This window comes from Mytilus edulis, chromosome 12 (genome assembly GCF_963676685.1).
Source record: "Mytilus edulis chromosome 12, xbMytEdul2.2, whole genome shotgun sequence".
NCBI lineage: Eukaryota > Metazoa > Mollusca > Bivalvia > Mytilida > Mytilidae > Mytilus > Mytilus edulis.
In genome coordinates this window covers 72048093-72075837 of record NC_092355.1, presented here as the reverse complement: position 1 = coordinate 72075837, position 27745 = coordinate 72048093, and the positions used below count along the sequence as shown (strand labels likewise).

The window sequence follows — 27745 nt, the reverse complement described above, 5'->3', positions numbered from 1 at the left end:
TACTAGCCTCCAGGTATTGGTTTGAGCCCTAGTTGGGCAGTTGCAAAATTAAGGTTTGATTTTCATGTCAGATGTGATAAGGTTAGTCAGTTTCCTCCCACAGGTTGGCATTTTCCTTCTAGTACTACGGTTTAGTATGGCACTAAAACTGACTGCCATGAAATTACCCATATGGTGTAGAAAGTGATGTTTATAAAACCAAAGCAAAGTTTTAAATCTTTGTCCATTTGTACAAGGACCCGTAGTGGTTGAGCCATTTAACTTGTGGTAATTTTACCAAACTGACCACAACTTCAAGATGTGACATCAGGCCTCTGTTCAATGGGCAGTCCCACAATAAAAGTTCAATTTTCACGTCATACATTTTATATGGTTAATTTGTCAGTTTCCTGCCTCAGTTCTGTGTTTTTTTCTGGGTACTTTGGTTAACTTTGCCAATAAAACTGACTGTCTTACGTGAAATTATCCATATGATGTAGAATGTGACATTGATGGTTGACCCCTTTCAAAGAAACCACCAGCATGTACACAGAACAATACTGCAATGCTTTAGACAACATTGATCTGGAGACTTCATGATTTACATGTATAAGGCAAGAATGTGTCCTCAGTACACGAATGCCCCACTCGCACTATCATTTTCCATGTTCAGTGGACCGTGAAATTGGGGTAAAAACTCTAATTTGGCATTAAAATTAGAAAGATCATATCATAGGGGACATGTGTACTAAGTTTGAAGTCGATTGGACTTAAACTTTATCAAAAACTACCTTGACCAAAAACTTTAACCTGAAGCGGGACAGACGGACGGACGAACGAACGGACAGACGCACAGACGGACACACAGACCAGAAAACATAATGCCCCTCTACTATCGTAGGTGGGGCATAAAAATCCCTACCTACCTACCCACCTGCTGATAGTGTGGGTCGGCAATGCCAAACAAACAATTTTTTAAGGGTGGCCTTAAAATGAATTCCCAATTCAGGAAAATAAAATAAAAATCGATATTTCTGGAAAAGTTTCTGTCACCGATTAAGGCAACTATAACTTTTTCATAGTTTGTTGTCAAAACGTTTAAAAATTTGAATAAGAATGCTGTTTATGATCGCATCTTCGTAACAACGATTTAATTATGTCAACATGTGGGAAACAATTTAAGCAGCCGAATAGATTGATTACTATGTTATGGGAGTATTGGATCTTGTAAAAGCAGATCGCCCAGCAGGTTGATAAAAATGGATGTCAAAGGAGACCTCGGAAGAGAGCAAATTAAAATTTTGATATAACATTGATGGATAAGGTTTAATGGACGCCAATCTCGTAAAAGCAGATCGCCCAGCAAAGCCGGTTATATAATATGATGAAAATTTGTTTTGTAAAAGAAATTATTTCCTCAAAAGACAAAAGTTTGAGTGTTTTTTGAAAATAATGTTGATAATAGACCATTCATGAAATACGATGTCATCCTTTTTGAACTATTTCAAAAGTTTTGAAGATGATCCAAATAATTTTAAAGAACACTGGTTCAATGCTTTAAATATCTTATCAATTAAGTATATGAACTTTTGTAATTGCTTTTCTGAATTCCACAATTGACCAGTTCAATTTGAAATCCATTTGAATTAAGGTAAATTTATAGAGATGACCTGCTGTTGAAAAAATACCTGATGAATGATTTTTTTCAGTGGTTTATGTTAGCTGAAATATATATGTTTTTGTAATAGGAATAGGTAACTATAGCTAAGATGATAGACTAGTGCATCATGTTCAATGATATTCATGTAATAACAGTAGCCGATCCAGAATTATTCAAAATGTTACAACTTACATGAACATCAGTGTACATGTTAAAATTAATAATACACATTTTCCGTTTTTCAGGAAAATAATGTTATTTCGTCTTAGATTTTATGCTTAAAAAATTCCCAATTAGAATAAAAATTCCCAATTTGATGTTCAAGGGACCCATTTGAAAACAACTGGAATCATCCCTGTCTATGCGCCATTTCTCGTCAAAATGGGCAATTTGTGCAAGGCGCACGGCTTTGCCGATCACAGCAATAACTCAAAATAGGGTTGTCTGATTGGTTTGAAATTTTCGTTGCAGATAAATCTTTACATGCTTATCATTTTTATTTAGGTCACTTTTTGGTCTGGTGTTTTCAGAGAAGATCTCTGAAAAAGTTTACACTGGAAGAAAGACAGATGACCAACGCAAAGGGATGGCCAAAGCTCACATCACCTTTTAGGCCAGGTGAGCTAAAAACTAAACTCAAAAGCTTGTATATCTGATTACTTACCTAAATGAGGTATTCTACAAACAGGGAGTGATTTTTTCCATCAAACACAAGAACATCAATTGCACTTCCGCAGACCTAAAAATTTCAAAAGTTTTATTTACCAGCATTAAAACAATATTAAATTCATTAATTTCAAGCCTCTCTAAACTGTCAACAAATAAGCAAGGAAATGATGGCAATTACATTAAACAATTGATCTGTTTACAATCTGATTATGTGCCTGTCGAGGAACCTGTAGTGTAGTTGTTGGTAGCTGTATCCCCTGTCCATATCGAGGAACCTGTAGTGTAGTGGTTGTTGTTTGTAGCTGTATTCCCCAACCCTCTTCATTGTTGTAATAGGCTGTTGATTTTCTCTTTTGAATTGTTTCACATTTTATCATATCAGTGCTTAATTATCTACAAAGTTTCATGAAATTCTGTTGTGTGGTTTTAGAGAAGTTGATATGACAAGAACAGGACTAAGGGACAGATGGACTGACTAACAGACTGACAGATGAGTAAAAAACAGTATACCCTACAGACGTTTGTTCCATAGGGTATAATTATTAAATAATAAAATGATATAATACCAATAATAGATGTTCTTACTGAAAACATAAATGTTTCTATTTTCAGATTGAAATAATTATTTCAAATTTGTCTTTCCTTCATAAGACAATTTAGATAACATGTTATATTGTCTATTGTTGAAGACCATTTGACATGTATTTTTTATTGACAAATGGGACCATTTTGACATGTTTCATTGATTGGTTACTGTCTCATTGACATATGGGACCATTTTGACATGTTTCATTGATTGGTTACTGTCTCATTGACATATGGGACCATTTTGACATGTTTCATTGATTGGTTACTGTCTCATTGACATATAGGACCATTTTGACATGTTTCTTTGACTGGTTACTATCTCATTGACAAATGGGACCATTTTAACATGTTTCTTTCATTGGTTATTGTCTCATTGACATATGGAACCATTTTGACATGTTTCATTGATTGGTTGTTGTCTCATTGACATATGGGACCATTTTGACATGTTTCACTGATGGTTACTGTCTCATTGACATATGGGACCATTTTGACATGTTTCACTGATTGGTTACTGTCTCATTGACATATGGGACCATTTTGACATGTTTCACTGATTGGTTACTGTCTCATTGACATATGGGACCACTTTGACATGTTTCTTTAATTGGTTACTGTCTCATTGACATATGGGACCATTTTGACATGTTTCATTGATTGGTTATTGTCTCATTGACATATGGGACCATTTTGACATGTTTCATTGATTGGTTACTGTCTCATTGACATATGGAACCATTTTGACATGTTTCATTGATTGGTTACTGTCTCATTGACATATGGGACTATTTTGACATGTTTCATTGATTGGTTATTGTCTCATTGACATATGGGACCATTTTGACATGTTTCACTGATTGGTTACTGTCTCATTGACATATAGGACCATTTTGACATGTTTCATTGATTGGTTATTGTCTCATTGACATATGGAACCATTTTGACATGTTTCATTGATTGGTTATTGTCTCATTGACATATGGGACCATTTTGACATGTTTCACTGATTGGTTACTGTCTCATTGACATATGGGACCATTTTGACATGTTTCACTGATTGGTTACTGTCTCATTGACATATATTTCACTTTTTTTTTCATCTAGCATAAGTTCAATGCTAATGTTCAACCAATCTATATTTGTAGGAATATAATTTTGTAATTATTCTTTTAGCTTTTTTGGGTCTTGTTTAATGTCATGAATGTAACAGTGTTTTGAGTGAGAAAAAAAAACTATATGTTGATTATCCTTTTAGAGTTGAGACACTCTTACATTTCAAACAAATTTCAGTTGTAAATAGTCCTGCATATGGGACAACATCCCTAATGCGCCTTGAAATGAGGAACTCAAAAGTCACGTGTAAAGAAAAAATCACTGTGTAGTGATATTGGACATGTTTCTATTTTTAACAAATGACTGAACTTTATTATTTGTGGTGATTAGGAAAGTAGAGGAACATAGAATAAATATGTAAAAACTATGGAGCTATTGAATGTGTTCACAGTATTAAATTTTCAAAGAACTTATTGTGTTAAAAAGGGGATATTTTACCACATGGAGCCGCATCACAACAGTATGTTCGGGGTTTGCTAATTTACGGAAAAAGTAATCTCACTTTGACCCCGAAAATTTAACCACATATATGTGAAAATGTCACAGCTTCGAAACGAGCTATCATACATATCCAAGTTTACGATATGGACTGAGCTACAGGAGAAAACGTTACCATTACCGCCTATGGAAAAACAATTAAAGATTTTGAGCCAAATTACAAGAAGATTTTCAGAAGTTTACAGAGTGATCTATGGATGATTTCACCTTGTACACCAGAGAAAATTGTGAAATTTATGGTTAGTACTTTTTTATTTATACCTAGGTATCCCAGATGTTTTCAGATAAACATTATGGATGAATACCAGCAAATACTCAATGAAATTTTCACTTTTAAAATGCATTGCTGGCACGGGGCTGAACACTTTTTTTAGGCACAACTTTGTTTACCTCCGAGAGATCCGAAAGGAATTTGTTTATTAATTGAAAAAGGCATGAACTAACATAGTAGTTTTAGCTGTAAGTAAACATGACACAATACAGTCTTTGTTATGTAATTATCACTCCGGTTTACAGGAGTAACTGATAATCAAGGGAGATAACACACTTCATACGAGTAAAGTGAGATTCATCACCACATGTGCCTCTATGCAATAATTTGACCCCTGGTCAGTAGATTTCTTATGCAAATAAATAAACAGACAAACATGTACATGTATTAAGAAAATCATGAATTATTATTTCTTATGCACACTAGCAATCACAAGATATTGTCTTTTCTCGGTGAAAAAGGGGGAGGGTCAAAACTTTTGAAAACAATATTGCTGCACCTTTTCAACTTTAAAGCTAGTTAGCTTCCACTCATTGCTTCTAAATATAAAAGATTTAAATGAAGGTTGATAAGCCACAAGGGAGAAGGATTTTTCTTTCTTTGCAATAAAACTTTCAAGAATTTGATTTTTGGTCTCTCAATAATACTTTTGTATCTAAACCTAATAATAACACAGCCTGAGTAATTTTTTTGTCTTATTTCAGTTCCAGACATATCATTACTTTTTAACCTGAGATGGCAAACTAGAGGTTTTAAAAAGTCCTGAATAACTGGTAAGCATTTTGTTATATTTGGCAAGCTCTAAATTGTTTATTTATGGTATTTATGCATGTTACGCAATTGCAATTACAGTCCGTATGTTAAAAATATACTGATATGAAAACTGTTGCTATGGTCTTGGTATTAAATGAAAACGCTCGGTTACTGATCTTTTCGACTCCATATTTTAAGTTAAACCTTGCGGCAACTGTTCCTCATGTAACACTGCAAACTATAATTAGCATTATTTTGATATGTCGTTATTTAATGACGCCATATATCGTGTGATGTCACAATGTTTCCTTTAAAACCTCATGTCAATTTCTCAATGATAAAAGATTTTCACTGAAATACATGTAAAAAACATTTTATCTCAAATAGAATTATGTGAAAAAACAAGTTTTGAAAATTTGTACTTCATTGCACTCTAATTATATGACTCAAATGACTTTTACAGTAGTTTATAGTGGTTTCTACAGTATAAAATACAAGGTTTCCACTGGCTAGAATAATTAAGTTTTTTTGTGTTTTTTTGATGAAATCTTCATTTTTGCATAATTTGTCTGTCAAAATGCACTTTTCGGCACCAGAATATTTTATTGAATGCTTTAACAGGATCTGTGTGTTGTAATTTGGGGTTACATTCAGATGTTTTGTCCTTCTTTTGACTAGTGAAGGTATACTGGAAGAAATTAATTATGCATACACATTGTATTCAAAATAAATAAATATAGCGATAAAAGTGTAATTGCCTTATAGTGCTGAAACAACTTTATTTTTTTTTCAGAAATGGACAAAAATACACAGATTTATTCAGAATGTCATACCGATGAAGATCACATAAAAATATTTGGAAAAATCAGAACTATGGATTTCAATATGGGACAACATCCCTAATGCGCCTTGAAATGAGGAACTCAAAAGTCACGTGTAAAGAAACAAGAGTGCACACGCTGAAATGTCTCGCCTTCTATACTAATCATTGATATTATGTTGATAGTCCTAGGTATAAAGCTAAGCTTTATTACAACTGTCACATAAACTTAACATTAACCAAGATAACTAAACAAAGACCAATGAACCTTGAAAATGAGGTCAAGGTCAGATGAAACATGCCAGGCAGACATGTACAGCTAACAATGCTTCTATACAACATATATATAGTTGACCCATTACTTAAAGTTTAAGAAAAATAGACCAAAACACAAAAACTTAACACTGTGCAATGAACTGTGAAAATGAGGTCAGGGTTAAATAAAACCTGCGTGACTGACATAAAGATCATAATATATTTCCATACACCAAATATAGTTAACCTATGGCATATAGTATTAGATAAAAAGCCCAAAACTCAAAAACTTAACTTTGACCACTGAACCATGAAAATGAGGTCAGGGTCACATGACATCTGCCCGCTAGACATGTACACCTTACAATCATTCCATACAACAAATATAGTAGACCTATTGCATATAGTATGAGAAAAACAGACCAAAACACAAAAAATTAACTATAACCACTGAACCATGAAAATGAGGTCAAGGTCAGATGACACCTACCAGTTAGACATGTACACCTTACAGTCCTTCCATACACCGAATATACTAGCCCTATTGCTTATAGTATCTGAGATATGGACTTGACCACCAAAACTTAACCTTGTTCACTGATCCATGAAATGAGGTCGAGGTCAAGTGAAAACTGTCTGACAGACATGAGGACCTTGCAAGGTACGCACATATCAAATATAGTTATCCTATTACTTATAATAAGAGAGAATTCAACATTACAAAAAATTTGAACTTTTTTTTCAAGTGGTCACTGAACCATGAAAATGAGGTCAAGGACATTGGACATGTGACTGACGGAAACTTCGTAACATGAAGCATCTATATACAAAGTATGAAGTATCCAGGTCTTCTACCTTCTAAAATATAAAGCTTTTAAGAAGTGAGCTAACGCCGCCGCCGTAGCCGCCGTAGCCGCCGCCGCCGCCGGATCACTATCCCTATGTCGAGCTTTCTGCAACAAAAGTTGCAGGCTCGACAAAAATCACTGTGTAGTGATATTGGACATGTTTCTATTTTTAACAAATGACTGAACTTTATTATTTGTGGTGATTAGGAAAGTAGAGGAACATAGAATAAGTATGTAAAAACTATGGAGCTATTGAATGTGTTCAAAGTATTAAATTTTCAAAGAACTTATTGTGTTAAAAAGGGGATATTTTACCACATGGAGCCGCATCACAACAGGATGTTCGGGGTTTGCTAATTTACGGAAAAAGTAATCTCACTTCGTACCCCGAAAATTTAACCACATATGTGAAAATGTCACAGCTTCGAAACGAGCTATCATACATATCCAAGTTTACGATATGGACTGAGCTACAGGAGAAAACGTTACCATTACCGCCTATGGAAAAACAATTAAAGATTTTGAGCCATATCATGCATATAGTTCACGTATAGTAATGTACACTTACCTTAAATAGCAACTAGACTGCATCAGGTTCACATTGACTGGACAGTTATCTAATTGACTGGACAAGGATCAAACAAATTCAAACAATAGATGTTCAATCTGGAAATATAAATGTTTCATTTCAATTAGAAAAAAAATAACACTTTATAATTGTTTGATTGATTAATGTTTAATGCCACTTTCGTCACCATTGTGCTATTTTGTGGAAGTCAGTGCCTGGAGAGAACCACCAAACTTCAGTAGAAAATCTGACAATCATAGTCAATTAAAATTGGAGTCGAGTGCTCCAGCCTCATGTAGGCAGTCAGTGCCTGGAGAGAACCACCAACCTTCAGTAGAAAAACTGACAATCCTAGTCAATTAAGATTGGAGTCCAGTGCTCCAGCCTCATGTAGGCAGTCAGTGCCTGGAGAGAACCACCAACCTTCAGTAGAAAAACTGACAATCCTAGTCAATTAAGATTGGAGTCGAGTGCTCCAGCCCCATGTAGGCAGTCAGTGCCTGGAGAGAACCACCAACCTTCAGTAGAAAAACTGAAATTCCTAGTCAATTAAGATTGGAGTAACCACCAAACTTCAGTAGAGAAACTGACATTCCTAGTCAATTAAGATTAGAGTAACCACCAACCTTCACATGCTTCAGTAGAATAACTGACAATCCTAGTCAATTAAGATTGGAGTCGAGTGCTCCAGCCTCATGTGGGAACTGAACTCCCAACCTCAGTGTTAACAGGCTAGTGATACAGTAAGTCGAGTGCTCCAGCCTCATGTGGGAACTGAACTCCCAACCTCAGTGTTGACAGGCTAGTGATACAGTAGGTCGAGTGCTTCAGCCCCATGTGGGAACTGAACTCCCAACCTCAGTGTTGACAGGCTAGTGATACAGTAGGTCGAGTGCTCCAGCCCCATGTAGGAACTGAACTCCCAACCTCAGTGTTGACAGGCTAGTGATACTGTAGGTCGAGTGCTCCAGCCCCATGTAGGAACTGAACTCCCAACCTCAGTGTTGACAGGCTAGTGATACTGTAGGTCGAGTGCTCCAGCCCCATGTAGGAACTGAACTCCCAACCTCAGTGTTGACAGGCTAGTGATACAGAAGGTCGAGTGCTCCAGCCCCATGTAGGAACTGAACTCCTAACCTCAGTGTTGACAGGCTAGTGATACAGTAAGTCGAGTGCTCCAGCCCCATGTAGGAACTGAACTCCTAACCTCAGTGTTGACAGGCTAGTGATACAGTAAGTCGAGTGCTCCAGCCCCATGTAGGAACTGAACTCCCAACCTCAGTGTTGACAGGCTAGTGATACAGTAGGTCGAGTGCTCCAGCCCCATGTAGGAACCGAACTCCCAACCTCAGTGTTGACAGGCTAGTGATACAGTAGGTTGAGTGCTTCAGCCCCATGTGGGAACTGAACTCCCAACCTCAGTGTTGACAGGCTAGTGATACAGTAGGTCGAGTGCTCCAGCCCCATGTAGGAACTGAACTCCCAACCTCAGTGTTGACAGGCTAGTGATACAGTAAGTCGAGTGCTCCAGCCCCATGTAGGAACTGAACTCCCAACCTCAGTGTTGACAGGCTAGTGATACAGTAAGTCGAGTGCTCCAGCCCCATGTAGGAACTGAACTCCTAACCTCAGTGTTGACAGGCTAGTGATACAGTAAGTCGAGTGCTCCAGCCTCATGTAGGAACTGAACTCCTAACCTCAGTGTTGACAGGCTAGTGATACAGTAAGTCGAGTGCTCCAGCCTCATGTAGGAACTGAACTCCTAACCTCAGTGTTGACAGGCTAGTGATACAGTAGGTCGAGTGCTCCAGCCCCATGTAGGAACTGAACTCCCAACCTCAGTGTTGACAGGCTAGTGATACAGTAGGTCGAGTGCTCCAGCCTCATGTAGGAACTGAACTCCCAACCTCAGTGTTGACAGGCTAGTGATACAGTAGGTCGAGTGCTCCAGCCCCATGTAGGAACTGAACTCCCAACCTCAGTGTTGACAGGCTAGTGATACAGTAAGTCGAGTGCTCCAGCCCCATGTAGGAACTGAACTCCCAACCTCAGTGTTGACAGGCTAGTGATACAGTAGGTCGAGTGCTCCAGCCCCATGTAGGAACTGAACTCCCAACCTCAGTGTTGACAGGCTAGTGATACAGTAAGTCGAGTGCTCCAGCCCCATGTAGGAACTGAACTCCCAACCTCAGTGTTGACAGGCTAGTGATACAGTAGGTCGAGTGCTCCAGCCCCATGTAGGAACTGAACTCCCAACCTCAGTGTTGACAGGTTAGTGATACAGTAGGTCGAGTGCTCCAGCCCCATGTAGGAACTGAACTCCCAACCTCAGTGTTGACAGGCTAGTGATACAGTAAGTCGAGTGCTCCAGCCCCATGTAGGAACTGAACTCCCAACCTCAGTGTTGACAGGCTAGTGATACAGTAAGTCGAGTGCTTCAGCCCCATGTAGGAACTGAACTCCCAACCTCAGTGTTGACAGGCTAGTGATACAGTAGGTCGAGTGCTCCAGCCCCATGTAGGAACTGAACTCCCAACCTCAGTGTTGACAGGCTAGTGATACAGTAGGTCGAGTGCTCCAGCCCCATGTAGGAACTGAACTCCTAACATCAGTGTTGACAGGCTAGTGATACAGTAAGTCGAGTGCTCCAGCCCCATGTAGGAACTGAACTCCCAACCTTAGTGTTGACAGGCTAGTGATACTGTAGGTCGAGTGCTCCAGCCCCATGTAGGAACTGAACTCCCAACCTCAGTGTTGACAGGCTAGTGATACAGTAGGTCGAGTGCTCCAGCCCCATGTAGGAACTGAACTCCCAACCTCAGTGTTGACAGGCTAGTGATACAGTAGGTCGAGTGCTCCAGCCTCATGTAGGAACTGAACTCCCAACCTCAGTGTTGACAGGCTAGTGATACAGTAGGTCGAGTGCTCCAGCCCCATGTAGGAACTGAACTCCCAACCTCAGTGTTGACAGGCTAGTGATACAGTAAGTCGAGTGCTTCAGCCCCATGTAGGAACTGAACTCCCAACCTCAGTGTTGACAGGTTAGTGATACAGTAGGTCGAGTGCTCCAGCCCCATGTAGGAACTGAACTCCCAACCTCAGTGTTGACAGGCTAGTGATACAGTAAGTCGAGTGCTCCAGCCCCATGTAGGAACTGAACTCCCAACCTCAGTGTTGACAGGCTAGTGATACAGTAAGTCGAGTGCTCCAGCCCCATGTAGGAACTGAACTCCCAACCTCAGTGTTGACAGGCTAGTGATACAGTCGGTCGAGTGCTTCAGCCCCATGTAGGAACTGAACTCCCAACCTCAGTGTTGACAGGCTAGTGATACAGTAGGTCGAGTGCTCCAGCCCCATGTAGGAACTGAACTCCCAACCTCAGTGTTGACAGGCTAGTGATACAGTAGGTCGAGGGCTCCAGCCCCATGTAGGAACTGAACTCCCAACCTCAGTGTTGACAGGCTAGTGATACAGTAGGTCAACTACTTAGACCACTTGGACACCAAGGTCGCACAATTTTATCAAGAAGGGAATCTATTGTTGAATACCATTTTGACCTGTCTCATTGATTGGTTGCTGTCTGTTTGACATAAACCTCATAGGGTTCTGACTAAGAACTTTTAAAGAGGAGTCCAGGGAATCTATTGTTGAATACCATTTTGACCTGTCTCATTGATTGGTTGCTGTCTGTTTGACATAAACCTCATAGGGTTCTGACTAAGAACTTTTAAAGAGGAGTCCAGGGAATCTATTGTTGAATACCATTTTGACCTGTCTCATTGATTGGTTGCTGTCTGTTTTACATAGACCTCCTAGGGTTCTGACTAAGGACTTTTTAAGGGGAGTCCAGGGAATCTATTGTTGAATACCATTTTGACCTGTCTCATTGATTGGTTGCTGTCTGTTTGACATAAACCTCATAGGGTTCTGACTAAGAACTTTTAAAGAGGAGTCCAGGGAATCTATTGTTGAATACCATTTTGACCTGTCTCATTGATTGGTTGCTGTCTGTTTTACATAGACCTCCTAGGGTTCTGACTAAGGACTTTTAAAGGAGAGTCCAGGGAATCTATTGTTGAATACCATTTTGACCTGTCTCATTGATTGGTTGCTGTCTGTTTGACATAAACCTCATAGGGTTCTGACTAAGAACTTTTAAAGAGGAGTCCAGGGAATCTATTGTTGAATACCATTTAGACCTGTCTCATTGATTGGTTGCTGTCTGTTTTACATAGACCTCCTAGGGTTCTGACTAAGGACTTTTAAAGGAGAGTCTAGGGAATCTATTGTTGAATACCATTTTGACCTGTCTCATTGATTGGTTGCTGTCTGTTTGACATAAACCTCATAGGGTTCTGACTAAGAACTTTTAAAGAGGAGTCCAGGGAATCTATTGTTGAATACCATTTTGACCTGTCTCATTGATTGGTTGCTGTCTGTTTTACATAGACCTCCTAGGGTTCTGACTAAGGACTTTTTAAGGGGAGTCCAGGGAATCTATTGTTGAATACCATTTTGACCTGTCTCATTGATTGGTTGCTGTCTGTTTTACATAGACCTCCTAGGGTTCTATCTAAAGACTTTTAATTGATTGATTGATTGTTGGTTGCTTAACATCCAGTGGCAAATATTTCATGCATATTCAGGACGAGAACAAGTTCACAATAAATACAATAGGTAGGTTGTTGTAATAGAGGCCATCTAGGATGATGGTCTGGGAAATTTGGACTGCCACTGGAAAATTAGGGTATATTGGATAGGTACAGAAATTTTGCCTTGCAACAGGCCACCTACGGACCCCTCAAAGAGTTGTTGCAAGGTTCTTAACGTGCAAAGAGCATGGCATTCTCTTTACACGAGGCATCGGATTTAATGTCCCCAATCTGACCGGACGTGACTGCGAACTTGATACATCCCGCACAGCCAAACGGACGCCCCACTTCGGCAAGCGTTTTACTGCCGGTCGGGAGAAGACCAAAGAACCATATTTCTATACCCCAGTCACCCTTGGGGGTTAAAGACTTTTAAAGGGGAGTCCAGGGAATCCATTGTTGAATACCATTTTGACCTGTCTCATTGATTGGTTGCTGTCTGTTTTACATAGACCTCCTAGGGTTCTGACTAAGAACTTTTACAAGGGAGTCCAGTGAATCTATTATTGAATACCTTTTTGACCTGTCTCATTGATTGGTTGATGTCTGTTTTACATATAACTCCTATGGTTCTAAGGATTTTTGAAGGGGAGTCCAGGGAATTGTCATTAATGACCATGGCGAGTTCCAGCAGTGAGAAGAAATCGTATTGCTATGTAATTATTGTTTTAGTCTTCATGATAAAAAAGAGCACAGAAATTACATCAAATTTAAATAATTTTTAAATATTTAAATTTGCTATAAAATGGTGATATATGTATGTTCGCTTAGTTGATCTACAAAATTTTACAATCCTTATGCATCTTTAGGCTCAGCAGTTTTGAAAAGACGAGTCTAGATAGATGTTCAAGAGTTCATGACTACTTGACTGCCTTATTGAGAACCCTGTCTTCCATCTTTTATTCATACAGCTGATTTCTTTGTTAACAACTCTATTTTTATATACAATTTATATTGTATGATTGCAATGTTTTATTAGTTTTTTACTCTAACATCCAATTAATTTTGTAATTTGGTCATCATGGTCATGTTATTTTTGTTTAAAAGTTGCTGAATGAAAAATGTTAATCCTGTTAAAAAAGAATTAAAAAGCACTGGTGTAAATGAACCAGCTAGTTCTTGATTATCTCCCCTTTTAGAAAGTTAACATGTACATGTACATTGTAGTTCATAAGTTAAACTGGGGTATTTACCACCCTACCTTGTTATACATACCGGTATCTTTTATATTACAACCAGGTGCTCCGCAGGGCGCAGCTTTATACGACCGCAGAGGTCGAACCCTGAACAGTTGGGGCAAGTATGGACAAAACATTCAAGCGTGATACACAAAACAAATGTCAAGATTTTACAAATCAATTAAAGATTTCTTCTTCAAACTTTTTAAATCTAAAATTAAATAGTTGACACAGCATAGGTTTCTGACACAGAATGAATGTGGTCTAATGAACTTAAAAGTTTTTTTTTGCCTTTGAGCAATTCACTATGCTGTTGAATATTAATCCTCTCAAACAAATGTTTGAAGAAATTTTCTTTTTATTTATGAAATCTGAAATGAGAAAAATTTAACCCCCCCCCCTTTTTTTTCACATCCCCGTTTCCCTTTTTCCCAGGGCTTTCCATTGAAGCCGGTAGCCAGCGGAAATCCGCCGCTTACGGTGGCTTCAAGTGCTGGCTACTTCACTGACAAAAATATAAATTCAAAAAGAAAAAAATATCTTTTTCAAATGTTTACAGGCAGCCGAGAGACGTATATTGTCGCAAAGTCGCAGTCACGATAAACAAGGATGAAAAGTCAGTGTTTACCTTGGGCTAAATATAGTTCACATGAATACAGGTCACTGATTGGTTGTCTATTTAAAGTCAGAATGCGGGTTACACTAATGACTGGACCGAATGACAGGACCGAATGACAGGACCAAATGAAAAATGCTAATAACTTTTTCATTTCTCAAAGGATTGATCTCAAATTTGAAATATAATAAGATTTCATCATTTGATAAATAGATTTAAGAAAAAAAAGAAAAAAAATTGTAAGAAACTTTAGAAAACGTGACATGAACCAACTCTGATAATGACAGGACCAACATCTAGAATGACAGGACCAAATAAAAATGCTAATAACTTTTTTATTTTTCAAAGGAATTATCTCAGATTTGAAATATAAAATGATATGTCATATTCTGAAACCAAAATGTTATAAAAAATATAGATTTATTTTCAAAAACTTTCAAAAACGTGACATGACCATCGCTGACTGACATGACCAACCTCGACAATGACAGGACCAGATGAAATTGCTAATTTCTCTTTTATTTCTCAAAATATTTTTTTTGAAATTTGAAATATAATAAGATTTCATCATTTGATAAATAGATTTAAGAATAAAATAAAAAAAATTGTAAGAAACTTTAGAAAACGTAACATGACCAACTCTGATAATGACAGGACCAACTTCGACAATGACAGGACCAAATAAAAATGCTAATTACTTTTTTATTTTTCAAAAGAATTATCTCAGATTTGAAACATATAATGATATGTCACATTTTGAAACATTAATGTTATAAAAAATTTAGATTTATTTACAAAAACTTTCAAAAACGTGACATGACCATCGCTGACTGACATGACCAACCTCGACAATGACCGGAACAAATGAAATTGCTAATTATTCTTTTATTTCTCAATATAATAAAAGGGGGGTCATTTGTTTTCAAATGCACGTAGTTATGCAAAATAAATCGATCAAGATTTCTAACAAACCGGATGATTATTTAAATAAAACTCTTTTAAAAGTAAATAAATTTTAAGCATAAGGTAATGAAAATAAAAAACTAACATAAAAAAAAATGAAATTTCTTTCGTTTTTTTTTTTTTTTTTTTCTTTCTTTAATTTCATACATAAAAAATGGTCATTTGAAAGATTAAATTAGGTGCCAGGAGATTGCGAGAATGCAGGCTTTTGCTCTATTTATGCCAGAGTTTCTGGGGGCCTTGAGCGGCCCCCAGACCCCCTGCCGTAAGGCACCAAGCTTACAGCTTGGTGGGCGTCCGGCTTCGCCGTACGCATCTTATAGCCGCCTATAATTTTAATTGAGCCTTCTACTTCAATTTCAATGGAAAGCCCTGTTTTCCAAAACTGATATCAATTCAAATTTCTAATGGAGTTTGCAACAAAAACTACTCTTTTAAATACATCATAAAATATTAAAATGTAAAATAAAGTGCTTGTTATCACTGAATGGTAAAGATTGGTTGGTAGTAAAAGTGAATATACATTGTTTATTGTATAAAACAATAAAAAAAACTTCATCAGCAACATTTTATATTGGCAAATTTCCAATGAAGTTATTTACATAAAGTTATTGGCAAATAAAAATAGAAAATGACATCATAGTCATGTCTGGCATTTGTCCAACATACATTATCTAAAAACATTTTAGATAAGATAAGGAAAACAAGCTTCATCAGCAACATTTTATATTGGCAAATTTCCAATGAAGTTATTTACATAACATGCATAAAGTTATTGGCAAATAAAAATAGAAAATGACATCATAGTCATGTCTGGCAAATTTCCAACATATATTATCAACTACTATTCTATACAAAGAAAGATAACTCCAATTGAAAATTAATTGCTATTGCACAATATTGTGCAATTAGATATTTCTTGCTATTGTGCAATACTGTGCAATTGAAAATTTCTTGCTATTGCACAATACTTGATATGAAATCCTGATTTGGACCAACTTGAAAACTGGGCCCATAATCAAAAATCAAAGTACTACATATTTAGATAAAGCATATCAAATAAGCCCAAGAATTTAATTTTTGTTAAAATCAAACTTAGTTTAAAGTCATAAGAAACCTCAAATTAAAAAAAAATATGCATATGTTTTTTATAACTAAATGGATAGTTTTCATTATACAACTTATGTACATATACTTTTTTCTGAGGAAAATTCTTTAATTTGTCCACATTTAGAAGAAGTTTACTTATTTTTAATTGCTTGCTTCCAGGAAGCAATTCGCCGACATATTTTCCGTATGCATAGTGACCCGAGCGTAACCCTCCTCGTAAAAATCCGGTGACCACAATACGCATGGATCTGTCATTGAAATAAACAAATATCTGATTATACATGTTAAACACGTGCTCATGCAATACCCATGCTTTTTGTGATTTGTTTACTATAAGGTGACAATCGGTAAAACTCGGCTTCAAAACATGGCATTTAATGAGCAGCCATATTTGATAAATCATAACAAACAGAGAGAAAACAAATTGACGATTATATGATATATTTGCGAAAATAATGATAAAATCGTGCACAGAGGACTAAGTTTATGATGTATACATGCATTGGTTCAATAATAGGACAAACATTATTTTTCACCACTTACTCGTTTCATATGACTTTAATTTTGGACCCTTTGGACCTTAATGTAGACCAATTTGAAAACTGGACCAAAAATTATGAATCTACATACACAGTTATATTTGGCATATCAAAGAACCCATTTATTCAATTTTTGATGAAATCAAACAAAGTTTAATTTTGGACCCCCATTTGGACCAACTTGAAAACTAGGCCAATAATTAAAAATCTAAGTACATTTTTAAATTCAGCATATCAAAGAACCCCAAGGATTCAATTTTTGTTAAAATCAAACTAAGTTTAATTTTGGACCCTTTGGACCTTAATTTAGACCAATTTGAAAACGGGACCAAAAATTAAGAATCTACATACATAGTTAGATTCGGCATATCAAAGAACCCCAATTATTCAATTTTTGATGAAATCACACAAAGTTCAATTTTGGACCCCCATTTGGACCAACCTTATTCCTAAACTGTTAGGACCAAAATTTCCAAAATCAAACCCAACCTTCCTTTTATGGTCATAAACCTTGTGTTTAAATTTCATAGATTTCTATTTACTTATACTAAAGTTATGGTGCAAAAACCAAAAATAATGCTTATTTGGGCCCCTTTTTGGCCCCTTATTCATAAACTGTTGTGACCTCAACTCCAAAAATCAATCCCAACCTTCCTTTTGTGGTCATAAACCTTGTGTTAAAATTTCATTGATTTCTATTTACTTATACTAAAGTTATTGTGCGAAAACCAAGAATAATGCTTATTTGGGCCCTTTTTTGGCCCTTAATTCCTAAACTGTTGGAACCAAAACTCCCAAAATCAATCCCAACCTTCCTTTTGTGGTCATAAACCTTGTGTCAAAAATTTCATAGATTTCTATTCACTTAAACTAAAGTTATAGTGCGAAAACCAAGAAAATGCTTATTTGGGCCCTTTTTTACCCCTAATTCCTAAAATGTTGGGACCAAAACTCCCAAAATCAATCCCAACCTTCCTTTTGTGGTCATAAACCTTGTGTTAAAATTTCATTGATTTCTATTCACTTTTACTAAAGTTAGAGTGCGAAAACTAAAAGTATTCGGACGACGACGACGACGACGCCAACGTGATAGCAATATACGACCAAAAACTTAAAATTTTTGCGGTCGTATAAAAACATGTGCTTCACCGAGCGCAGCTGGATACGACCGCAGAGGTCCAACCCTGAACAGTTGGGGCAAAAATGTTCACACAATATTCAAGCTTGAAACAGGTCTGAATTTGGATTGTAATAAATTTTTTGACAAATTATAGGTTTCTGACATCGAATAAATGTAGTCAAAGAAATTGGTTATAGGATTTGAATTCATATATTCAATTGAAGATTTCTTGCTGTTGTGTAATACCAGGGATGATTCCACTATATAGTTTAGGGCCGCTAAGCGGCCCTTAAATCTGCCAGCGGCCCCAAACAAATGTTTGTGAATAATAAATTCCCAATTCAGGAAAATAAAATTAAAAAACGGAATTTCCCTAAAAGTTTCAGGTCACAGATTACATCAACTATAATTTTTCATAGTTCGTCGTCAAAACGTAGTAAAATCCGGATAAGAATGCTGACTACGATCGCATTAGCAGCCGGATTTAATTGAATAGGTTGATCAAAAACATGCTTTTTTTTCAAAATTGGTGTCAAAGCAGACCTCGGCAAAGAACAAATTCAAATTTTGATATAACATTGATGAATAAATTTTAATGGGCGCAGATCTTCTAAAAGCAGATTGCCCAGCAGAGCCGGTTATGTAACTTGATTCAAACTTGTTTTGTAAAAGAAGTTTCCTCTATTTCCTCAAAAGACAAAAGTTTTTGAAAATACTATTGATGATAGACCATTCCTGAAATGAGCCCCCCCCCCTGAAATACGATGTCATCTTTATGGAACTGTAAGATATAAAAATGATCCAAATAATTTTAAGGTTCACTGGTGCCTGGTGCAATTGTTTTAAATATCTTATCAAGTATATAACCTTTTGTAATTGCTTTTCTGATTTCGACAATTGGCCAGTTCAATTTGAAATCCATTTGAATCAAGGTAAGTTTATAAAGATGATCTGTTGAAAAAATACCCAATGGATGATTTTTTCAGTGGTTAATATGGCGAGCCGTTTTGCTATTTAATCTGACTTCAAGATATCTTATATAATAGTTCATAAGATATCTTATATAGTTTGTAAGATATCTTATAAAGTTTATAAGATATCTTACATGATAGTTCATGAGATATGTTATAAAATTTATGAGAAATCTTTTATAGTTTATAAGATATCTCATATTTTTCTTATAATCGATATTAGATATCCTCTTTATTATATAAGATATCTTATAAACATAGATTATTTAAGATATCTTTTTCATTATATAAGATATCTTATAAAAATAGATTATTTAAGATATCTTATATATCATATAGACATCGTATAGAAATTATAAGACAATTCATATAATATATCTTATATAATTTTCTTAAGATGATATCCAATAAACTGAATAAGATATCTTGTATAAAAAATATTTATAAGATATTTCATATACTTAATGAGATATCTTATAAACTTTAGAAGATATCTTATAAAGTATATAAGATATCTTATAAGTATATATACGATATCTTATAAGTATATATATATATAAGATATCTAAGTATAAAACATATAAGATATCTTATAAAGTTTTTAAACTTTATAAGATATCTTATTAAATGTATAAGATATCTCATATAATATATAAGATACCTCATATATATATAAGATATCTCATATAATATATAAGATAGCTTTAAAAAATTTAATTATATAAGATATCTCATATATTAAATGAGATATCTTATAAAAATCGTATATGTTATGTAAGATATCTTATATAGTTAGTTATAAGTGTTAGTTATTGTCCCAAAATTGGAAAATCCCCCCTTTTTTAAGCATAAAAATTCATAACACGGAAATGTAAAATCTGAAATTTATAAAAATTGAAAGGGAGCTTACATCAATAGATATAAACAATTCACCAAAGTTTCATGGACATTGGTGAAAGCCTTTTTGAGTTATTGTCGGAAGTGTTGAAAATCCCCCTTTTTTTATGAATAAAGCCCCATAAATAACGAAACTTAAAATCTGAAATTTATAAAAATTGAAAGGGAGCTTACATCAATAGATATAAACAATTCACCAAAGTTTCATGGACATTGGTGAAAGCCTTTTTGAGTTATTGTCCGAAGTGTTGAAAATCCCCCTTTTTTTATGAATAAAGGCCCCATAAATCCAAAACTTAAAATCTGAAATTTATAAAAATTGAAAGGGAGCTTACATCAATAGATATAAACAATTCACCAAAGTTTCATGGACATTGATGAAAGCCTTTTTGAGTTATTGTCGAAGTGTTGAAAATCCCCCCTTTTTTATGAATAAAGCCCCATAAATCAAAAACTTAAAATCTGAAATTAAAAAACAAGAGTGCACACGCTGAAATGTCTCGCCTTCTATACTAATCATTGATATTATGTTGATAGTTCAAAGTATAAAGCTAAGTTTATTACAATTGTCACATAAACTTAACATTAACCAAGATAACTAAACAAAGACCAATGAACCTTGAAAATGAGGTCAAGGTCAGATGAACCATGCCAGGCAGACAGTTAACAGCTAACAATGCTTCTATACAACATATATAGTTGACCCATTACTTATACTGAGTTTAAGAAAAATAGACCAAAACACAAAAACTGAACACTGTGCAATGAACCGTGAAAATGAGGTCACCGTCAAATAAAACCTGCGCGACTGACATAAAGATCATAAAATATTTCCATACACCAAATATAGTTGACCTATGGCATATAGTACTATATAAAAAGATCAAAACTCAAAAACTTACCTTTGACCACTGAACCATGAAAATGAGGTCAGGGTCACATGACATCTGCCCGCTAGACATGTACACCTTACAATCATTCCATACAACAAATATAGTAGACCTATTGCATATAGTATGAGAAAAACAGACAAAAACACAAAAATTTAACTATAACCACTGAACCATGAATGAGGTCAAGGTCAGATGACACTTGCCAGTTGGACATGTACACCTTACAGTCCTTCCATACACCGAATATACTAGCCCTATTGCTTATAGTATCTGAGATATGGACTTGACCACCAAAACTTAACCTTGTTCACTGATCCATGAAATGAGGTCGAGGTCAAGTGAAAACTGTCTGACAGACATGAGGACCTTGTAAGGTACGCACATATCAAATATAGTTATCCTATTACTTATAATAAGAGAGAATTCAACATTACAAAAAATTTGAACTTTTTTTTCAAGTGCCAGGTCACTGAACCATGAAAATGAGGTCAAGGACATTGAACATATGACTGACGGAAACTTCGTAACATGAAGCATCTATATACAAAGTATGAAGTATCCAGGTCTTCTACCTTCTAAAATATAAAGCTTTTAAGAAGTGAGCTAACGCCGCCGCCGTAGGCGCCGGATCACTATCCCTATGTCGAGCTTTCTGCAACAAAAGTTGCAGGCTCGACAAAAACGAAAGGGAGCTTTAAGTCAATAGATATAAACAATTCACTTAAGTTTCATGGAAATTGGTGAAAGTGTTTTTGAGTTATTGTCCGAAGTGTGGACGACGGACGGACGGACAGACGGACAACGGTATACCATAATATGTCCCGTCTAAAAGACGACGGGCGTATAAAAACTACCTTGACCAAAAACTTTAACCTGATACTCCCACTTTCATTTTCTATGTTCAGTGGACCGTGAAATTGGGGTCAAAAGTCTAATTTGGCTTTAAAATTAGAAAGATCATATCATAAGCAACAAGTGTACTATGTTTCAAGTTGATTGGACTTCAGCTTCATCAAAAACTACCTTGACCAAAAACTTTAACCTGAAACTCCCACTTTCATTTTCTATGTTCAGTGGACCGTGAAATTGGGGTCAAAAGTCTAATTTGGCTTTACAATTAAAAAGATCATATCATAAGCAACAAGTGTACTAAGTTTCAAGTTGATTGGACTTCAGCTTCATCGAAAACTACCTTGACCAAAAACTTTAACCTGAACGGACGAACGGACGCACAGACGGACGGAGCCACAGACCAGAAAACATAATGCCCCTCTACTATTGTAGGTGGGGCATAAAAACTAGAAAAATGCTTGCTTTGGCCCCTTTTTGGCCCCTTATTCCTGAACCGTTTGGGCAATTACCACCAAAATGAATCCCAACCTTCTACTTGTGGTATAGAACCTTATGGTACAATTTCAGAGCAATCAAAATACATATACACAAGTTATTGTCCTGGAACTAGACAAATGCTTGTTTTGGTCCCCTTTTTTTGGTCCCTTATTCTTAACAGTTTGTACCATCACCCCCAAAAACAATTAATTCCAACCTTGCTTTTGTGGTATTGAACCTTTCGGTTAAATTTTATAGAAATCCATACACTTAAACTAAAGCTATTGTCTGGAAACCAAATGTCTTTGGATGCCGACAATGACGATGTGATAGCAATATATATATATATACTAATGCAAATTTTGTGTGGTCGTATAAAAGCTCGGCTATTTTCTTGAAAAGTTTATTTTCTTAACTTATATTTATAATTAACTAGCTATTATAAATATTAAAAATCACATAAATACAAACTGAAATACAAGTACATGTACAATTAAAACAATAACACTTTATTACGTGACTTGAACGCATGTTTCTTTATAGATAATTTATTTGAAATAATTTAAATTTCCTGTCGCTTTAAATTTGTTTTCTTGTCATTAAATTAGTCTTCTTGTTGTTATTTATTAAACAAGAATGTGTCCTCAGTACACGAATGCCCCACTCGCACTTTCATTTTCTATGTTCAGTGGACCGTGACATTGGGATAAAAACTCTAATTTGGCATTAAAATTAGAAAGATCATATCATAGGGAACATGTGTACTAAGTTTGAAGTTGATTGGACTTCAACTTCATCAAAAACTACCTTGACCAAAAACTTTAACCTGAAGCGGGACAGACGGACGAACGGACGGACGAACAGACGGACGAACGGACGCACAGACCAGAAAACATAATGCCCCTCTACTATCGTAGGTGGGGCATAAAAACAAGAATGCTCACACTAAAATGTCTCGCTTGCTATACTAACCATGATTGATTTTATGCTGATAGTCCTTAAGATAATGTTTAACTACAAGTATTGCATCAATCTTTTATCAATGATCCGTCAGGAGTGTGGAATTGCTATGCCCGGCTCGTACATTTGAACAACCGGACAAGTAAATTTTTTGAACTAGGTTGCCCATGGACAAGTAAAAAATTACCCTGGATAAAATTCAATTTAATAAAAAATATAGAAATATTTTCACAACTTATCAAGGTGTACTACTTTGACCTACTTTATGTAAAAGAAATCAATAACCAACACGTGAACAATATATATTTAAGTCAAAACATCAATGTTCACGAAAAATCAGGAAATAGATCGATAACCAAAATAAAAAGTATAATCTAGATCTCATTCACTTGAGTTATTTTTCTCCATTGACCCCAGATCTTTCTCCATTGACCCCAGATCTTTCTCCTTTGACCCCAGATCTTTCTCCATTGACCCCAGATCTTTCTCCATTGACCCCAGATCTTTCTCCATTTTCTCCATTGACCCCAGATCTTTCTCCATTGACCCCAGATCTTTCTCCATTGACCCCAAGATCTTTCTCCTTTGACCCCAGATCTTTCTCCCCAGATCTTTCTCCATTGACCCAAAGATCTTTCTCCATTTACCCCAGATCTTTCTCCATTGACCCCAGATCTTTCTCCATTGACCCCAGATCTTTCTCCGTTGACCCCAGATCTTTCTCCATTGACCCCAGATCTTTGATTTGATTTTATTTGCCATCTAACGGTTCCAAGTGTTATTTAAATTTTTACATGATTGAGTTTTATCGAGATGAATAAATATCTGATAAAAACACCTGACCGGGTAATCAAGACGAAAGGAATGAAAAATAACGATGACGAAAAGAAGAAAAATAAAACAAACTAGAGGCTCTAAAGAGCCTGTGTCGCTCACCTTGGTCTATGTGAATATTAAACAAAGGAAGCAGATGGATTCATGACAAAATTGTGTTTTGGTGATGGTGATGTGTTTGTACATCTTACTTTACTGATCATTCTTGCTGCTTACAATTATCTCTATTTATAATGAACTTGGCCCAGTAGTTTCAGAGGAGAAGATTTTTGTAAAAGATACATTTTTTTTAACTAAGATTTACGAAAAATGGTTAAAAATTGACTATAAAGGGCAATAACTCCTAAAGAGGTCAACTGACCATTTCGGTCATGTTGACTTATTTGTAGATCTTACTTTGCCGACATTTATTGCTTTTTACAGTTTATCTCTATCTGTAATAATATTCAAGATAATAACCAAAAACAGCAAAATTTCCTTAAAATTACCAATTCAGGAGCAGAAACCCAACAACAGGTTGTCCGATTCATCTGAAAATTTCAGGGCAGATAGATCTTGACCTGATAATCAATTTTATACCATATCAGAATTGCTCTAAATGCTTTGGTTTTTTAGTTATAAGCCAAAAACTGCATTTTACCCCTATGTTCTATTTTTAGCTGTGGCGGCCATCTTGGTTGGTTGGACGGGTCACGCCACACATTTTTTAAACAAGAAACCCCAATGATGATTGTGGCCAAGTTTGGTTTAATTTGGCCCAGTAGTTTCAGAGGAGAAGATTTTTGTAAAAGATTACTAAGATTTACGAAAAATGGTTAAAAATTGACTATAAAGAGCAATAACTCCTAAAGGGGTCAACTGACCATTTCGGTCATGTTGACTTATTTGTAAATCTTACTTTACTGAACATTATTGCTGTTTACAGTATATCTCTATCTATAATAATATTCAAGATAATAACCAAAAACAGCAAAATTTCCTTAAAAATTACCAATTCAGGGGCAGCAACCCAACAACGGCTTGTCCGATTCATCTGACAATTTCAGGGCAGATAGATCTTGACCTGATAAACAATTTTACCTATGTCAGATTTGCTCTAAATGCTTTCGTTTTTGAGTTATAAGCCAAAAACTGCATTTTACCCCTATGTTCTATTTTTAGCCATGGCAGCCATCTTGGTTAGTTGACCAGGTCACCAGACACATTTTTTTAAACTAGATATCCCAATGATGATAGTGGCCAAGTTTGGTTTAATTTGGCCCAGTAGTTTCAGAGGAGAAGATTTTTGTAAAAGTTAACGACGACGACAGACGACGGACCACGACGGACGCCGGACGCAAAGTGATGGCCTTTGGGATCAATATTCTTCTGTCAGCTGTTCCATCCGTGCGTCCTTAGTAATTATTGTAAAAGTACGGATTTCGGTCATAGCTGGTCCGGTTCAGATCCGTAGTTTAGAAATCGGTCAATGGCGGATGAATGAAAAAAAATTTACAAAAATAAACGATGTTTGACAAGTTATTTGGAAAGGAACATGACGTTTTTAATGCAATAAATGGATTAAACATTTACAGGAGGCAACTTTTATCACGTTTAAATGAAGTAACAAACTTATTTTGCCGCCGAAATTTAGGTTGATGTACATTTTCAAGTAACAAGCACCGGAACTTGCGGAAATGCAAGAAGTGATAAAAAGTTGTATTTTTATCAAATAACCTGCTACACACTGCGAAGACAAATTTATTTTGCTTCAACCACTTTTCTAAAGATAATGAATCGTTTATGTCTGAATTTCTTTAATTATCAATAAAAAATTGATGTTTCATCAACTTGGTAAAAATTGAAAATGTCCGATGCCGGAAGCAACTGAAAGCGAGTATCGTCAAGAACAGGGCGACTAGTTTTCGCTTTTGGGGGTAGGGGAAAGCGAAGTGACGGTCGGGAAGGCGACTTCTTCGCCCAAGTCGCCTGGTAGCATGAGGCCTGATGGGAAAAGCTCACTTGGTCCTTCGTTATGGAATATGGCAACAAGAATTCCACACGTCGCAGCTTACAAATGACTAGTTGAAGAAGAAAAAATTGGAAAATGAAGGTGGCAAATTCAAAAGACAGGGAATGTGGAAAAATCAAAGTGCCGGATAGCCATGATAGCACCTTTTTGCAATTTTTTGGTATTGCAAACATCGTCATGTGAGGTAGTAATAACAGGGATTGTATTTCAGATAGATGTATAACGTTTCAGAATCAAAAACTTTATATTATACCTATAATTTTAATTTCCGTATATCTTAATATTCAGAAATAATGACTTCACAAACTAAACGGAATAATTTCTATACGTTCGTCTTAGTTGGGAAATATGATGGTATAAAGAAGTCCGTCCATGCTTTTGTGTGTTCGTCTGTCAACAGTAGCAAATGAGTTCGTTACGGCAAACTTCTGAAATTGATGCGAAAAAAAACACACACATATCTCGTTTACATTCATGTACTGAATGCTCATTTACTTCGTGACACGATAAAGTTGTCAATCAAAACAAAAAAATCAATAATCCGCTACCGGGGCAATGAAATCTAAAAAGATCGATCAGCTTCCAGTCCCGTTAGTATAATAGTCCCAGTTCAAACTAAAGAGTACATCACACTGGTGGATCCAGATACTTTCATAAGGGGGGACCCACTGACTGACCTAAAAGAGGGCCCTCTCCAGTCATGCCTCAGTGATTCCCAATATAATTAACAAATTTCTCCCACAAAAGGAGGGCACCCCCCCCCCCCCCCCCCCCCCCCCTTGGATCTGCCTATGTCACCATTAAGGGGAGACAGTCATAAAGATCAGCTGTTTGAAAGAACTACATATCACAGGCACTTGTCTTGTTACATTTACTGGGGGGGTGTTACTATCCACACTCATACGGAAGTGGATAGAAACCCCCATTGACAGAAACAAGTGTCGAAGTGCCTGTGCTACATATATGACAACCTATGATTTCCTCACAAGCACTTGTTTCTATCCTTTGGAAGGTCGACTATCCAATAGAAGCTTCCATTTATATGGATAGTCGACCGACCGTGCAAGGGCTGTATAGCCAGTCAAGGTCGTTAAACACTTCCATTTGTTTTGGATAGTCGACCTTCCAATGGAGAGAAACAGGTGCCTGTGGATTTGCTATATATCGGGTTGTGGGACCAATATTTTCAAAATGCACGTCTTATTTTAACAATATAAATAACATACTTCCTTGTGTTGTCACAAAACCTGATCTTGGTGTTGTCATTTCTGTGAAGCCGTCAATCGTAACTGGAAAAATATCTTGACATGAGGCGGGAAACCTATGTACATAATATACAAATCGTTTCAGGAATTGTTTCCGGAAATTTTTATCACAAGCAAGGGAGACACAGATGGCGTACGCCGCCCTTTGATAAAAACATTTCTCATGTTTCTCACGATTTATATGATATTTTTAACGTTAAAAAAATGTCTCTTTGCACCTAAGTCTTGAATTGAATGCTCTATATTCTAATATGTTAAACAGCTGATCTTCAAAAATAACAATACAATGCTCAGTTCACAGACTATATTTGGGAAGCACTAATGACAGGACGATTGCCCGGATACTAGTGACAGGACGGTTGACCGGACGAGATATAAATAGTCA

The 27745-nt window shown here is 36.1% G+C and overlaps 1 long non-coding RNA gene across 1 annotated transcript in view; it reads right to left on the bottom strand.

The window, feature by feature from the left end:
• LOC139499076 (uncharacterized) overlaps positions 1-27745 on the bottom strand; it is a 36860-nt gene that overhangs the window by 4941 nt on the left and 4174 nt on the right. Inside the window, exons 2-3 of the long non-coding RNA XR_011658093.1 lie at positions 8023-8120; positions 2304-2378 (exon numbers count right to left, since the gene is read on the bottom strand). This is a non-coding gene — a long non-coding RNA (uncharacterized lncRNA). The remainder of the gene's footprint in view (positions 1-2303; positions 2379-8022; positions 8121-27745) is intronic.